General features: G+C 37.4%; 1 protein-coding gene across 1 annotated transcript in view; it reads right to left on the bottom strand.

Moving 5' to 3' along the window:
* LOC118843765 (WD repeat containing planar cell polarity effector) overlaps positions 1-15,101 on the bottom strand; it is a 397,160-nt gene that overhangs the window by 140,809 nt on the left and 241,250 nt on the right. The window lies entirely within an intron of this gene.

Below are 15,101 nucleotides of genomic sequence, written 5' to 3'. Positions count from 1 at the left end.
TGAAAAGTTCTTTTTCAAATATAAATGGTGTCTTCTCCAGGTTCTGTGCAAATCCTCCTATGTCTGAAATTTTAGACACTTAACCTGAGGAAATTCTCAAGAAAACTTTCAAAGAGTACATATAGGATATCTAAAGTCTTAGTGCAGTTTTAAGCTATGAAAGCTTTAAAAAGACTATTAGAAGCTATTATCCTAAGCTATTGAGGCTTAAAACTACATTAAGATATTTGGGATACCCTGTATTTTCCAACAAGACTCTTAACAACAGAATTATAGTTAAATCACAAAATCTTTTTTTAATATGATTTGGAAAGAGTTTTTCAGTTTACTATGTTTTGAAAGGGAAGATATAAGGGACTCTAGTTAATTAACTTTCCTAAGTTAAGCATGAATATTCTGTGAGCAAAATCATTACAGCCATCAAAGAGGAAAGTTTTACAAACCACAAAGAGTTTTTGTAAATGTGGCCTATTATTATTAACTGAATATAATATTTATCCAATTAAAGATGAGGAGTTAAATGTTCTATTGCTACCTAAACTGGCTGTATAAATTTTAAACAGAAACACTAGAAAGTTGTTGTACTTAAAGATTAAAGTTTTCTAAATTACTTGAAATAAAGTATGGTTTCTTCCTGCCTGTCCCCTTACATAACTAAATGATGAAAATTATTTTAAAAATAATTTTTAAAAGGTTTTACTTTACTTTGGGCTAATATGACTGAGAACATGAAGATAACCTGGTAATCCTTACAGAGAGTTGGACAGCTCTCAAAGGAAAAGCTTGTAGTGAAAGTCCTTCCTGCACAAGCTTCCTGAACAAAAGGCCCCTTTCATATTGCCTGAGTACTGGGATTTACATAGATATAATTGGCAGTGATTCTGATTATAGAAACAAGCTAGTTAATAACTAAGAGACTCTAGATTTTCCTGGGTAGCATACAAGGGAATTTGGAGGTAAACAAAAATAATGCTGATTCCAAATTACAAAAGAAAAAAAAAACAAATGGGAAAAAATCTATTTGTATTTAATGTATTCTTTCTGTAAACTAACTGTACTTGCAAATATGTTGTTACTGAAATAGTTGAAGCAATTTTGGGAAAACAAACAAGATTTGACCAATATAATATTTAATATGACATATCTATCAGCTCCCCTGACTAAGACTTTTAAAAGGGGGGGCAAGATTATCTCTAGCAAATGAATTTATCTTTAGTTGGTGGTCACTCATTTTTCCTTATCTTTGGCTACCCGCCCTATAGGAAAGTCTATGAAGCAGAGGAAATGTATTGGTTTTCAGGAGCTAGGCATGGTTTCTTTTCCAATAGGCTGATTGCCACTCTTGAGGCTGCACTGGTGGTTGAGTGTTCTTTGGGAATTAATTTGAATTGAATAATGGATTAGAGAGGAGGAAAAACTGAAGACAGGGAGACAAATTAAGAAGTTATTGCAAGCCCAAACAAGAGGAAATACATGTGGTGGCACTGGAAATGAAAAGTAGGGGAAAATGCAACACTTAGGACTGGCCTTTGGGGGAAGGAATAAAAAAAACTGCTGTACGTTGCACTGATTCCTTTTGTATCTAACAGTGAGGTTCCTGCATACAGATTAATTTAAATCAAAGATTTCGAATGCTCTAATACTAATATGTATGTATGTATGTATGTATGTATGTATGTATGTATGTATGTATAAGGACCATAGAATTACTTTCTGCCACTAGCCCATAGATGGCCCATTCTTGGATTCACACGTTAACTGTTAATTCTTGAGATATTCTAGCAAGGATATTCCTTCTCCTCCTTTCTCCCTGCCCCCAATCATTGAGAATATGATACCAAGAATATGGAATATGGTAATGTTCTCTCTCTCTCTCTCTCTCTCTCACTCTGTGTGTGTGTGTGTGTGTGTGTGTGTTTTAAAGTGTACTCTCTCTCTTTCTTTGTTTATTCACATCTTCCTCACATTCACATGTAGATTTCACAACCTGCCTCCCATCTTCTTGTAATTCTACAGGAAATAGGTGGTCATTCATTTACTGATGCTTTTTCTGCTCTCTATCCCTATTCCCAGCCCCCACTCCCAAACACTGCCTTGTTTTTCCAATCATGTTCTATCATTAACATATGAAGTCTTCTAACTCTTCAACTTTAACTTCAATAAATACCTATTGAGTTCCTACTATAGATTCTAAATAATATACTAGACAATGGTCAGTTCATTCAGTTCAACATTTAGAAATACCTACCTACTATGCACAAGGCACCATGCCAGCACTGGTATACAAAGCCCAAACCAGAATAATCTGTCCTCAAGGAGCCTGAGTTGGACTGGTGGATACCAAAAATAAACCAACAAGTAAATACAAGGTAATTTGAGGAGCCAGAGCACTAACAATTAGGGAAATGGGTCAGAAAAGGCTTAGCAGGAGGTGGTGACACCTGAGATAAGCTTTGAAGGAAGATAAGGATTCCTAAGATCTTGAATATCACTTATAAATATTTCCCCTTCCTCCCTCTAATTTTTTTTAACCTTTCTATTTTTGCAGGTTAAAGAGTTTTTCCCTAATCTAGACTTTTCTTAAAAGCATATGAATAAATTTGGTGTGAAATAACAAAAATTGACTGTTTTTACACATTTCATTGTTTCCACAGTTCTTTAACACATATCTAATTCTTCCTCACAATATCCCAATAAAGTAGGAAAGGAGCAGGAGTGATTTTTTTTTCTTTTCGCAAATAAACTTAAAACAGAGAACAAAAAGGATTTATGTGCCTGAAGACTACCCATAGTTCAATGGGTAATGAGAAACTGAAACCACCAACCTTCCTACTTTTGTTCCAAAATCCTTTTCCTAATCTATTCTATACTTCTGTATTCAATATCTTGTGCTCTAAGCTTCTAAGGTGCAGTCTAACACATGTCATCTTTACCAAGCTAGAAGAGGAGCTAGAAAGAGTGCCAGAGCTAGGCAGAGGGAAGTTGTGGGAGAATATATTTCACTATTATATTATTTCACTATTCAATTATGAGTAATATTCAAGTATTAATCAGGGTACATGGGGATTTGAGAAAAGTAATTCCTCAATGAGGTGTGTTGAATTTTTCTTTTTATACATCATCTCAGGACCCTACAAATGGTGGGAAGGGTAGGCAGAGATGGGTCACAATTTGCATCACTGGAGATATGTCCAGTCCATGATGTCACAGATCCACTTGAACATTAAAAATTTTCAAATCAGTAAATCTGCCTAATGTTAGACAGCTTGCTTTCTTTGGGGGCGAACTCAAAGTGTCTCTCTTTGGCAGTACTTTTTTACATTAGGCAACACATTCATTCATAAATTATGAACTCTCAGATCTGAACATACTTAATACACACTTAAACAGGAACTCAGGGTTGGAAGGGGCAGTAATCATTTACTCCAGGAGTTCCTGACCTTGGGTTCACAGACACCTGGGTAGATTTCAGGGGGATAATGATGGAAACTTTCATGGGAAAAAATTTCATGTATATTTTCACTAACTTCCAAATGAAATTTAGCATTTCCTTCAATTATTTTAAAATATCATTCTGAGAAGGGGTCCATAGGTATCACCAGACTACTAAAGGGGTCCATGGCACAAAAATTCAAAAACCACGCTTGGTCCAATCTATACAAGCTTACCTCATTTTATTGTGCTTCGCTTCACTACGCCTCACAGATATTATGTTTTTTACAAAGTGAAGGTTTGGGGCAAGCCTGCATTGAGCAATCTATTGGTGCCATTTTTCCAACAGCACATGCTTACATCATGTCTCTTTGTCACAATATAATAATTCTTACAATATTTCAGACTTTTTCATTATTATTATATCCATGGTGGTGATTTGTAATCAGTGAGCTTTGATGTTACTACGGCAATTGTTTTGGAGGGCCACAAACCATGCCCATATAAGACTATGAACTTAATCCATCAATGTCCTGTGTTCTGACTGCTCCACCAACCAACCTTTCCTCTGTCTCTGTCCCTCTCCTCCGGCCTCCCTAATTCCTGAAACACAATAATACTGAAATTAGGCCAATTAATAACCTCACAATGGTCGTCCCCACTGTTTTTCTTCCTTTACTGTACAGGCATACCTTGTTTTATTGCACTTCCATTCATTGTGCTTTGCAGATACTGTGTTTTTTTTACAAATTGAAGGCTTGGTGGCAACCCTGCACTGGGCAAATCTATTGGTACCATTTCTTCGATGTGCTTACATTGTATCTTTGTATCACATTGTGGTAATTCTCACAATATTTCAAACTTTTTCATTATTATTATATTTGTTGTGGTGATTTGTGATCAGTGATCTTTGATGTTATTATTGCAAATGTTTTGTGGCACCACAAACCATACTCATATAGGATGAGGAACCTAATCAATAAATGTGTGTGTTCTGACTGCTCCAACAACTGACTGTTCCCCATCCTTTTCCCTCTCCTCAGTCCTCCCTATTCCCTGAGACACAGAAATATTGAAATTAGGCTAATTAATAACCTACAGTGGCCTCTAAATGTTCAAGTGAAAGGAAGAATCAATCAACTGATGGATCAAACTTTTGTTATCTTATTTTAAGAATTGCCACAGCCACCCCAAAGTTCAGCAACTACTACCCTGATTAGTCAGCAGCCATCAAACTGAGGCAAGACCCTCCACCAGCAAAAAAGATTACGACTTGCTGAAGGCTCAAATGATGGTTAGCATTTTTTTTTATCAAGAAAGCATTTTTTAATTGAGGTATGTACAGTACTTTTTTTACATCATGGTACTGCACACTTAATAGACTATAGCATAGTGTAAATTTAACTTTTATATGCACTGGGAAACTAAAAAATTCATTTGACTTGATTTATTGCAATATTTGCTTTATTGCGGTGGTCTGGAACTGAACCCACAATTTCTCCAAGGTTTGCCTGTAGTCCATAAAATCCTTTTATGATATTGCAGGCCAAGTGGTCATCCAGCCTTTACTCAAAGACCTCCAAGGAAGGGAGAACCTACTACCCTTTACGGCAATCTATTCCCATTTTGAAGAGATCTAATCATTAGGAACTTTTTCCTAATACCAAGCCTAAATGTACCTCTTTACCATTTCTGGCCATCTTTTCTAGGCCAGCCTTCTGGGGCCAAACATAATAAATCTAGCACTTCTTGCACATCACTGATTTCCAAGTACTTAAAGACAGCTATAATGCTTCCTCTAGGTTTTTTCTTCTCTAGGTTAAAGACTCTCAGTCTCATCAACCAATCCATAGATGATATAGTCTAAAGGCCCTTCATCATATGGGTGTCTCTCTTCTGGACAGTCTTCTTTTTAACAATGTTGTCCCTAACTTGGGGTAACTGGAACTGCATATAGTCTGTATAGGGCAGAGTGTACAATTGAACTATCAGCTTCTTATTCTAGCAAGTTAATTTTAAATTAATTATACTTCATTTGATTAGACTGAGCCCAATGTTTTGTCCTGCTAAAATCTGTCTGGATTCTGACTGATCGGAGGGCTGGAGGGCAGAGCAAAGGGCTCTTCCCAAGGGCTTCCAGACTGGTCATCTCTCCATTTCCCATCAGGCTGCATGCCTTTGGATTTGACTCCATCATGGGCCCACATTGAGCCCCTTTACTCTCCCTTCCCCACTATTCAGCTTCCTTTTGTATGTTGTTGTTCTCCATTAGACCATAAGCTCCATAAGAGCAGGGTCTGTCTCTCTTTTTCCTATTTGTATCTCCATTACTCAGTACAGGACCTCGAACGTAGTAGGTGCTTAATGAATGTTTACTGACTGACTGAAGAAAACAAGGCAATAGTAATAATTTACATTTCCATAGCACTTTAAGGTCTACAAAATTCTTTCCCTACAATGATCCTGTGACGGAGGTAGTGTAAGCATTATCATCCCCATTTTACAGATGAGGAAACTGAGGCACTGAGAGGCTAAATGAAGGACACATGGCACACAGTGCCCGACTCCAAGCCCAGAGTTCCTCCTATTAGACCATGTTGCCTCAACACCACTAATAAAGCATCAGCCTATTTTACTTTCAGGCAGCTCTGATTCTTAGGAAGGAGTAGCTAGGAGGCACGGTAGACAAGAGTACTGGGCCCCTGAGTCTAGAAGATGAAAGCTCAGATGTGGCCTCAGCCACTTACCAACTGTGTGACCCTGGGCAAATCACTTAACCCTGTTTGCCTCAGTTTCCTTACCTGTAAAATGAGCTGGAGAGGGAAATGGCAAACCACTCCAGTATCTTTACCAAAAAGGGGTCACGACTGAAAACAACTAAACAGCAACAGTTCTTAGGGAGGCTTTCCTCATCTGGAGTAGAAACCTGTCTCTCAGAAGCTTCCATTTGTTGCTTCAGGTCTCCTCTCCAGAGCCCTGCAGAACAAGTTGAATCCTATGCTCAAGTCAATATTTATTGAGGACCTACTAACACAATGGAGATCAATTAAAGACTTTTAAGCAGATCAGATCAGATCAGAGCTGTGCTTTAAAAGGATTTATTTGGATTGAAAAATGGATTTGAAAATAGGGTGAACCAAAGGCAGAGAAATAAATTAGGAAACAATTACAATATTCCATGCAAGAGGTAATATGGTTCTGAGTTAGGGTGATGGTTATGAGAACAATGCAAAAGGCAAAATTAATTATATATACATGGAAAAGGGTGGGGGTTGGGGTAGGAAGGGAACTGGAGTGTTCAAAGAGGACTCCAAGATTTTATGACTGGAAGAATGGCGATAGCATAGAGAAAAATAGGGAATCCAGGAAGAAAGGCTAGTTTGGGAAGGGAAAATAGGAATTTAATTTTGAAGGTATTGAATGTGAAGGGTAGGCAGGCCAGCTAATTGCATGTGTTTTTAGTAGACACATCTACAGCAATATACCCAGAGTGAATATTAAGAAATGTGTAACTCATGCATTAAGTGGTACTTCAGTGGATAAAAAATACACTGCCCAAAGCTTCAAACTCTTGAGCATAAATTTAAGCATGGTTGGATAACAAGGCACAAAAGACAGGCTTATATTGCCACAACAACTCCAAACAACTCCAAACACATGTTTTTTCACTTTCTGACAAGCAACATGAGACATTTTTGAAACCCAAGCCTTTAAGGACAATGCAACGTCAAAACCAAACAGTTACTTAGGATGTCGCTGTATCATAATCAGGACTGAGAGATCACATGGTGGAGGATGGAAGATGCTGTTTTGATGTAATGCATATGCAGATTTATTAGAGGAAGTTTAAGAAGCTGAATATCCTGAGTTTTATGTTAAGATATCATAATTAAAATGTCACGTGTAAGATAACATTAGTAGGGTTTCCATTCCCCACTCCCAAATGACAGTACTGAAAAAAGAGTTGAGGGCAGATACTTGGGTCAGTGGATAGAGCACTAGGTCTGGAGTCAGGAAGACCTGAGTTCAAATCTGGCCTCAGGCACTTATTACCCTGGGTACTTAACCTCTGTTTGCCTTAATACACTAGAGAGGGAAATGGCAAAACACTCCAGTATCCTTGCCAAGAAAATGTCCCTATGGACATTAGGGCCCATGGGATCATGAGTTGGATTAAGCAACACCACAACAAAAAAGTTATAATTATTTGACAATTTCACTTTTTCTGATTACTTTGATGGGACCCTGATCCCATTGGTGCTAGCTCTCTCTATTTTTCTTCGTCCTGTCAGATTCTTGCCCATACTTAGATGCTTCAATAGTTCGGTTCTGTGCATCCATGCTCCCTCCAATGGTTTTGGTTAAGAAACAGCAAACTCCTTTAATCTCACACATATGTGGTGCTATGTTGAATTCTGAACAGACCAATTTGGACAGATCTGTTCCCTATCTTTTAAGAGTTTACATTCTAAAAGGTATCACAACATACTTAACTGATTGGCGAGACAAGCTTCTGAAGAAAACAGTGTGAAATATGATCAAGGACACAAGTAGAAAGGTTAGTGTTGGCAGGGAGAGAGCTACTTCATCCTTTGAAACTGGAGGGAAGAAGAAGAGAGTGGGTGAAAATAGAGGAAGGGCTTGCACCTGTGAAGTTGGAGAGATGAGAGTGGAGAAATGATGGTCTTGATTTTATTCAGTAAAGCAGGAAGCAAAGTAAACTGATGAGAAGAGTTGTGCACATCAATGGGGGCACCAAGAGAAAGAGGGAAGTTTGGAACAGGCTCTGTAAGGAGCATAATGTAAGTTATGATCACCTCCGTGGCAGCTGAGGTGAAGTGGAGATGTAGGTCACGGAAGCTGAGACTAAGGTGCTGAAAGGGAAATGTGAATTTCGAAATTATCAAAGACAAGGATAGGTCTAGAAAAGAAGGGAAGACTATGATTATAGTAAGTATTAAATTTCTTGAGAAAATAAGGGACAGTTACAGAGAGGTCCTTAATGTCCACAACAAGGATCTGAATATGGTGATAAAATACAGATGAAGAAAACTTTAAAGGAAAAGAAACTGCTAAATGATGAGTAGAAGAAAGATCCAGAAATGGCAGTGAAGAGCAAAGAATAAATACATTGACTCCTGCTGGGCCACTGAAGTAGGGGAGGATGAGAGGAGTGGTCATCGCTAGAGAGGGATGAGGTTGTCTCAGTTCCCCTCATCTGTAAAATAACAGGGTTGGTAAAAATGATTTCTAAAGTCTCCCAGTTCTGCCAATCTATGAATTGAAAGGAAATGTGGGGGCAGCAGTGAGTAGAACACCGGCCCTGGAGTCAGGAGGACCTGAGTTCAAATCTAGCCTCAGACACTTGACATACTAAACTGTGTGACCTTGGGCAAGTCACTTAACCCCAATTGCCCTGCCTTCTCCCCTCAAAAAAAAAAAAAAAGAAAGGAAATGTGGTATAGCAAAAAGAATCATTGTATATGGAGTCCAGAGACCTGGGTTAGAAGTTCCAATTATTTAATTCACTTGTTTTCTCAGAAATTCAATTTCTTTATCAACAAAATAGGAATAACCAATGAACATTTATTAAGTGTCTAAAATGTGCTAGGCACTGCGGTTACAAATGCAAAGAATGAAATAATCCCTATTGTCAAGGTGCTAACATTATATGATACCTACGGTCATGATCCCACAGAGTTGCTATGAAGCACGAATGCAATAACATATGTAAAGAATTTAGTAAACCTTAAAGTACTATAGAAATGTCACCTATTATTATGAATACATGAATAAATTTGCTATGATGAAATTTGCCCTGACATTTTCATTGCAGAGGGAAATCTCAAGAAGATTCCCTTTTATTTTTGTAAGTGTTTAATCTCAAATCCTAAAAAAATCATTGCTTTTGAAGTTTTAAAGCCATTTGGAATAGCTTTAAATGAATGACGATTGGCCTTTTGTGGGTTAAAAAAATCATATTTGAGGTGGAAAAAGGGGTGAGGTTTGGGGGCGTTTAGTAAAAAACATAATGTATAACTTGTATGCCTCTTAACCTGGTGCTCTTGCCCAGGTGTCCTAGGGTACACATGTCCATGCTAACATGAGAACAGCAGAGTCATGTTCTGCCACACACAGGTAAGGTCACATTCAGAAAATGTTCTATTTTTTGAAAGAAAGGTAATCTTCTGCTATGCTTTGTTTTCTCACATGATGACTACATAGCAAATATACACATAATATAAGGAAGACACCTTGAGATTTTCAAGGCTTTCTCTGTAATTTGAGGTGGTGCAAACAACTTTTTTTCTCCCACTGGCTGTGACCCTCCCAAACAAGCCTCTTTTTTTGAGCATTTGAATGGTCTCACTATCCATTTTCTATAAATCCCACTTCTATTTATATCATGATAGAGGATGCACTTGGGCAGAGGGTCGTATTTTAACTGTAAAGAAGGGTACACTGTCTGAGCCTTCTCTCTTTTGGCTTTAAATTTGATTCCTGTGGCGTGTAAAGGCTTGAATGGTACTCCAATATTCTCCTAGAAGTTGGCAGAGGCTTTGGGGGGAGGGACAGTGTAGGTGATAGCATGGCAAAAACACTTGAAAAAAGGAAAGACTACAGAGAACTTGGTGTTTTATTATGTAACTGAGTTACATAATAAAGTAACATTTTGGACTATGAATTCAAATGACTGTCCCTGCATAAGCCTACATTCATTAAATTTTTAAAAATTATTAGGCTGTAAACATATCAGATATTGGCATGTCTGGATATTTAACTACATAATCATTCACAGTTTATATGGATAAGGCAACAAATATTTAGGACAAGATGAGAATGATCCTACATGAGTTTTAAGCTTGTAGATTTTTCTAATATCAACTAGAAAGACACTAAATAGCTTTTATGTGAACATTAAGATTTAAGAGGGCTTACCACTTTTTCCCTCAGTATACCTTAGTGGAAAGAACTAGACATCAGGAAACATGGATTTTACCACTGATTTTCTATGTGATCCTGGGAAAATCACTTCTCTTTGCCTCTCTTTCTTAGCTACAAAATGAGATTAATAATAGCTCTCCCTACTAAACTCATGGGATTAGTAAAAAAAAAAATAAACACTGTGGAAACAAATGTAAAGCATTAGGCTCTTTGGACAAAATGTACTTCAAAAACACAAGGTGAAAGTATTTTCATTGTTTACTGACGTTACCTTTGTAAGTACTGTAACTCAACAGCTCAGCCACATAAGAACTGAGCAGATGTTTAATTATATTTTGAGATGAATAAATTTGGAGAATCATAGAAAGTTGCACATGAAAAGACAGCAGCTGGAGGTCTGAGTATGGTTCAATGTCCTTGATTTAATCTGGGTTCAAAAGCAAAGAGAAGAGCCCAGAGCCAGTATCTCCCACAGTGAAAAGACGATTGCTGAACATATGACCCCTGAACAACAGACCTCCCTCACTGGCCTCCAACAAGGTGGTTGGTGATACCAAAAAAAAAATGCAACTGGGTTTGAATGCTCTAGTTTATTTTCTTGTTAGAACATATTTGTAACAATAAGAAGCTCCCGTTTGCATCTTTCTATGTGTCTGTGCCTATTAAAGGTTTTCATTTTAATGAGTAATTTTAAAGAATAAAATTTGTAATTATTTTTGTAGGTACCTTTACAGTAATATGACCTCAAGAGTCAATTCTATATTTCCATAGTTCTTTTTTAAATTGTACTTTATATATCATTTTTAGATCAATCTTAGACTGATAACTTTCTAAAAATATTTATATTTCTCTTTTAGAAATCAAACCTTTACTGACAAGATAGCATAAAACCAAACAGTTGCTTTAGCTTGTCTTTAACATACTTCCCTGCTCAGGACTGAAGGATCATGTGATGAAAGACTCTTATTCAATGCAATGCACATAAAGATTTATTAGAAGAAACTTAATAGGAGTGTAATATTGAGTGTAATATTAAAATGTTGCCTTAAAATAACATTAGTGGGATTCTTCCCAGTTAGTACTTTAAAAAAAAAGCAAAGTTATCACGGTATTTCCCACATTCCCTTATTTTGGTTACTTTATTGGATCCCTGAACCCATGGGTACAGGTACCTCTACTCTTCCCTGATTTTTTTTTTGGTTTATTTTTTGGCAGGTCAATTGGCGTTAAGTGACTCGGCCAAGGTCATACAGCTAGTACATGTGTCAAGTGTCTGAGGACAGATTTGAACTCAGGTCCTCCTGACTCCAGGGCTGGTGCTCTACTCACTGAGGTTATTTTTCAGAAAAGAGGGAAAAACCTTCTCAGCTGGTTTTAGGGATTAAAGAAAAAAGCAACAGACATTTAAAACTTATGGGATATATACTAATTGTCAAGTAAGTGACAGGAGAGTGGTGTTGGGTTATTCTCTCAAATGAGGAATCAAAGGACTCATACAGGTAATATTCTCCCCCTCTTAGGATGTGGAATGAGTACTCAGATTCCATCGGTAATAGGAATAAACATAACATACACAAAGGCCTTACTATTAATATGGCTATGTACAAATGTGTATATGCATGTATATACACTATATCAAGCCATATTAACTTGTATACATTCCTCAGAGAGAGGAAGAATGGCATTCTAGCACTTAGTACAGTGCCTGACACATAGTAGGTACTTAAATAGGCTTACTGAGTGACTAAATGCTTACCGACTTGTACTTATGAAATTCCAGGGAGTAAAACTTCATCTTTTTATGTATATATAATAAGGAAAGGGCATAGAATTACAAAGACCTGGCATTATGGAAGTCATTAAAGAAGTTAAACTTTTGCTGGCTCTGGCACTGTGGACTATACAGTGGTTATCTCTCAATCTTGCTACAAGAGTGCATCATCTTCTGATGATCTTAATACCTCCATCCTGAGCAAATGTTTGCTGGCAATATGCCACAGCCTATTCATGCTTCCCATGAGCCTCTTCATTGCCTCTGGGCACCTAAAACTTCAATTCTTTGGACATGATAATATTCCATGACTTTCAACCACAAAGCATCACCAGAAGGACATTAATGCTAAGAAGATGGGCTGTTGTCTCAGTTTGGAGAAGTTCCGGGTCATTAAAAACATGACATAATTTTCAAAGATAATTCAAACCTATTCCTTTCATGTTAATTCTGGGCCCACCTTATTGTCTATCTACAGTGCCTGTACAATCAACCAAAAAGCACGTATTAAGTATCTACTGTGGGAGATGCTTTGTGCCAGGTGCTAGGGATACAAAGGCAAAAACAAAACCATCCCTGCTTCTTTTTTTCTGGTCATGCATGCCACTTTCTATGTTGGATCACTCGCGATTCTGAATCGATTAAGTTAATGGTTACCCATGAGTTAGAGTGATATAACATCACTAGGAAAAGACTGGTGTTAAAATATGATCTTTTTGGGTTTTTTTGGCAGGGCAATTGGGGTTAAGTGACTTGCCCAAGGTCACACAGCTAGTATATGTGCCAAGTCCGGATTTGAACTCAGGTCCTCCTGACTCCAGGGCCAGTGCTCTACTCACTGTGCCACCTAGGTGCCCCAAAATATGATCTTTTACAGTAGCAAGGAGATGGAAGTCATTTTAAAAAGCTCCACAGTTCTGCAAATATAATAGAGCCCAATTTCTTCCTCTTCAATTAATAATATAAGGATATAGCTCATTGTTCGTCACTGGTGTCTGTGCATGATACACACACATACACACATACCAATTATGTGTTTTACTTCAATTTATTATTTTTTTCAATATGATGTAAAGGCTAGTATCCTTTGAAGAACTTTGGATTTCATTAAGGAGGCTTTATAGTTTTGGGGCACTTGATATAATTCATATGTGTAAGATCTGAATAGGGGTATTTAGAGAATCTCATCAGCCATAGAGAATCCTTCTTCTTTTTGAACTCTATATAGGCCATCTTCCACTGATGAAAACCTCATTCATTCATGCAACAAAAAATTTGGTAATAAGTTACAATGCATAAGGTGCTGTACTAGGAGCTAGAGATAAAAAAAAATAAAATAGCTCTTGCCCTCAAGGAGCTTACATTCTACTGGGAGATATGACATATACTTAGCTGAATCAATACAAGGTATCTTGAAGGAGGGAAGAGCATGAACAACCAGGAAATCAGGAAAGGGTTCACTTTGGAAGTGGCATCTCATCTGAGACTTGAAGGGATCTAGGAATTCTAAGAGGCAGAGAGATGGAAATAGTAATGAATGAGTTTAGGGGACATCTAGTAGACCAATTTGGATTAGAACAAAGGTAACTATAGAAAAGAAACCGGGAAAGGCAGGTAGGAGCCAAGTGAGTGTTGTGGTCAGGCCCGTACTTTAAGATTTTTTTTTTTTTGCTGCTATTTGGAAGGTGGACTGGAGAGCCATGGAAAACAGAGAGACTAATTACCAGGTTATTATAGTAGTAGGAAAGTGACCAGGTCCTTAATTGAGATAGTGACTATAGATGTGTAAATATGGGGATAATTGAGATAGATTAGTATAGTTTAGGAAAGAGAAGAATCAAGGATGACTTTGAGGCTGAAAACTTGGGTGACCAGGATGCCTTCAACATAATAGGTAAGTTGGGAGGAGGGCCAGACTTGGGGGAAGATAATGAGCTCTATGTGAGACAATGAGTTCCAGGTACTCAAGGGACATGCAGGTAGAGATACCCAGTGGACATGTGGGAGTGGGTGAAGAGATGGAGGCAATGAGTATGGGTAATTCTTTCTAGGAATTTTATTATGAAAGGGAGAAAAGATATATAGAAATGGGCAAGACATCATTCAGTTTAAGGGATGCATTTTTCCTTATTTGTGAATTTTATATGGATTCATGGAGCACTTACAATAACTTTGAGACACCCACGTGGTTCAGGGAGTATATGCCTCCCTGTGTCTCTGCTGATGTTATGCCTAAAATGAATTTTTCAACAAAGCATCTATCACAGAATCTTGTATGATTTTATTATATGTGTGGGAGACATCTTGTTTTAGGAAGGCCTTTAAGGATACATTTTGTTCTATTAAGCTAAATGCTTTTAAATTTTAATTGTTTTAATTTTTTCAATTTTCCCCTTTGCTAAATTTCCTCTTTTAATCATCTTCTCCAACATGAGAAAATATTTAATTGCCATAACACTGCCTATTAACCTTACAATTTTATCATAGTGGTTTTCCCTTGGGTATCTATACACTGCAACTAACAGCTCTTCTTTGCTCCCCAGAAAAACCTTTCCGTTTTCCTAACCTATTAACTACTTAGCTGCTTCTCAATAGTCTGCCTTTATCTTTAAACACAGACACACTCCAGTGTTCTCTTCTAAAGTACTTCAGGCTCAAAACAGATGTTAATTAAAAATGCTGATAAGAACCCAAAACACCTGTTGTTTCACCCTTCTTTTGCTCAACCCTGGTCTGCTAAATCCCTGCCTTTATTTCAATCATTCTCTATAGCTTTTCTTCCATTCCAGCTGTAGTCTTCTCACACTATTGATCATTTAAACTTAACAGCAAAGCTACATTTTATTGAGCAAATATATCAGTGTATATACACACCCAAGTCAGCTCAAAGACAGGAAACCTGGTGACTTGCAGCTATGGTTAAGAATAAGCTTCTTTCTGACTGATAAACTGC

The sequence above is a fragment of the Trichosurus vulpecula genome, chromosome 3 (assembly GCF_011100635.1).
Source record: "Trichosurus vulpecula isolate mTriVul1 chromosome 3, mTriVul1.pri, whole genome shotgun sequence".
Classification (NCBI taxonomy): Eukaryota; Metazoa; Chordata; class Mammalia; order Diprotodontia; family Phalangeridae; genus Trichosurus; species Trichosurus vulpecula.
The sequence above is the reverse complement of the archived record's forward strand: the minus strand, read 5'-3'. Positions and strand labels throughout refer to the sequence as shown.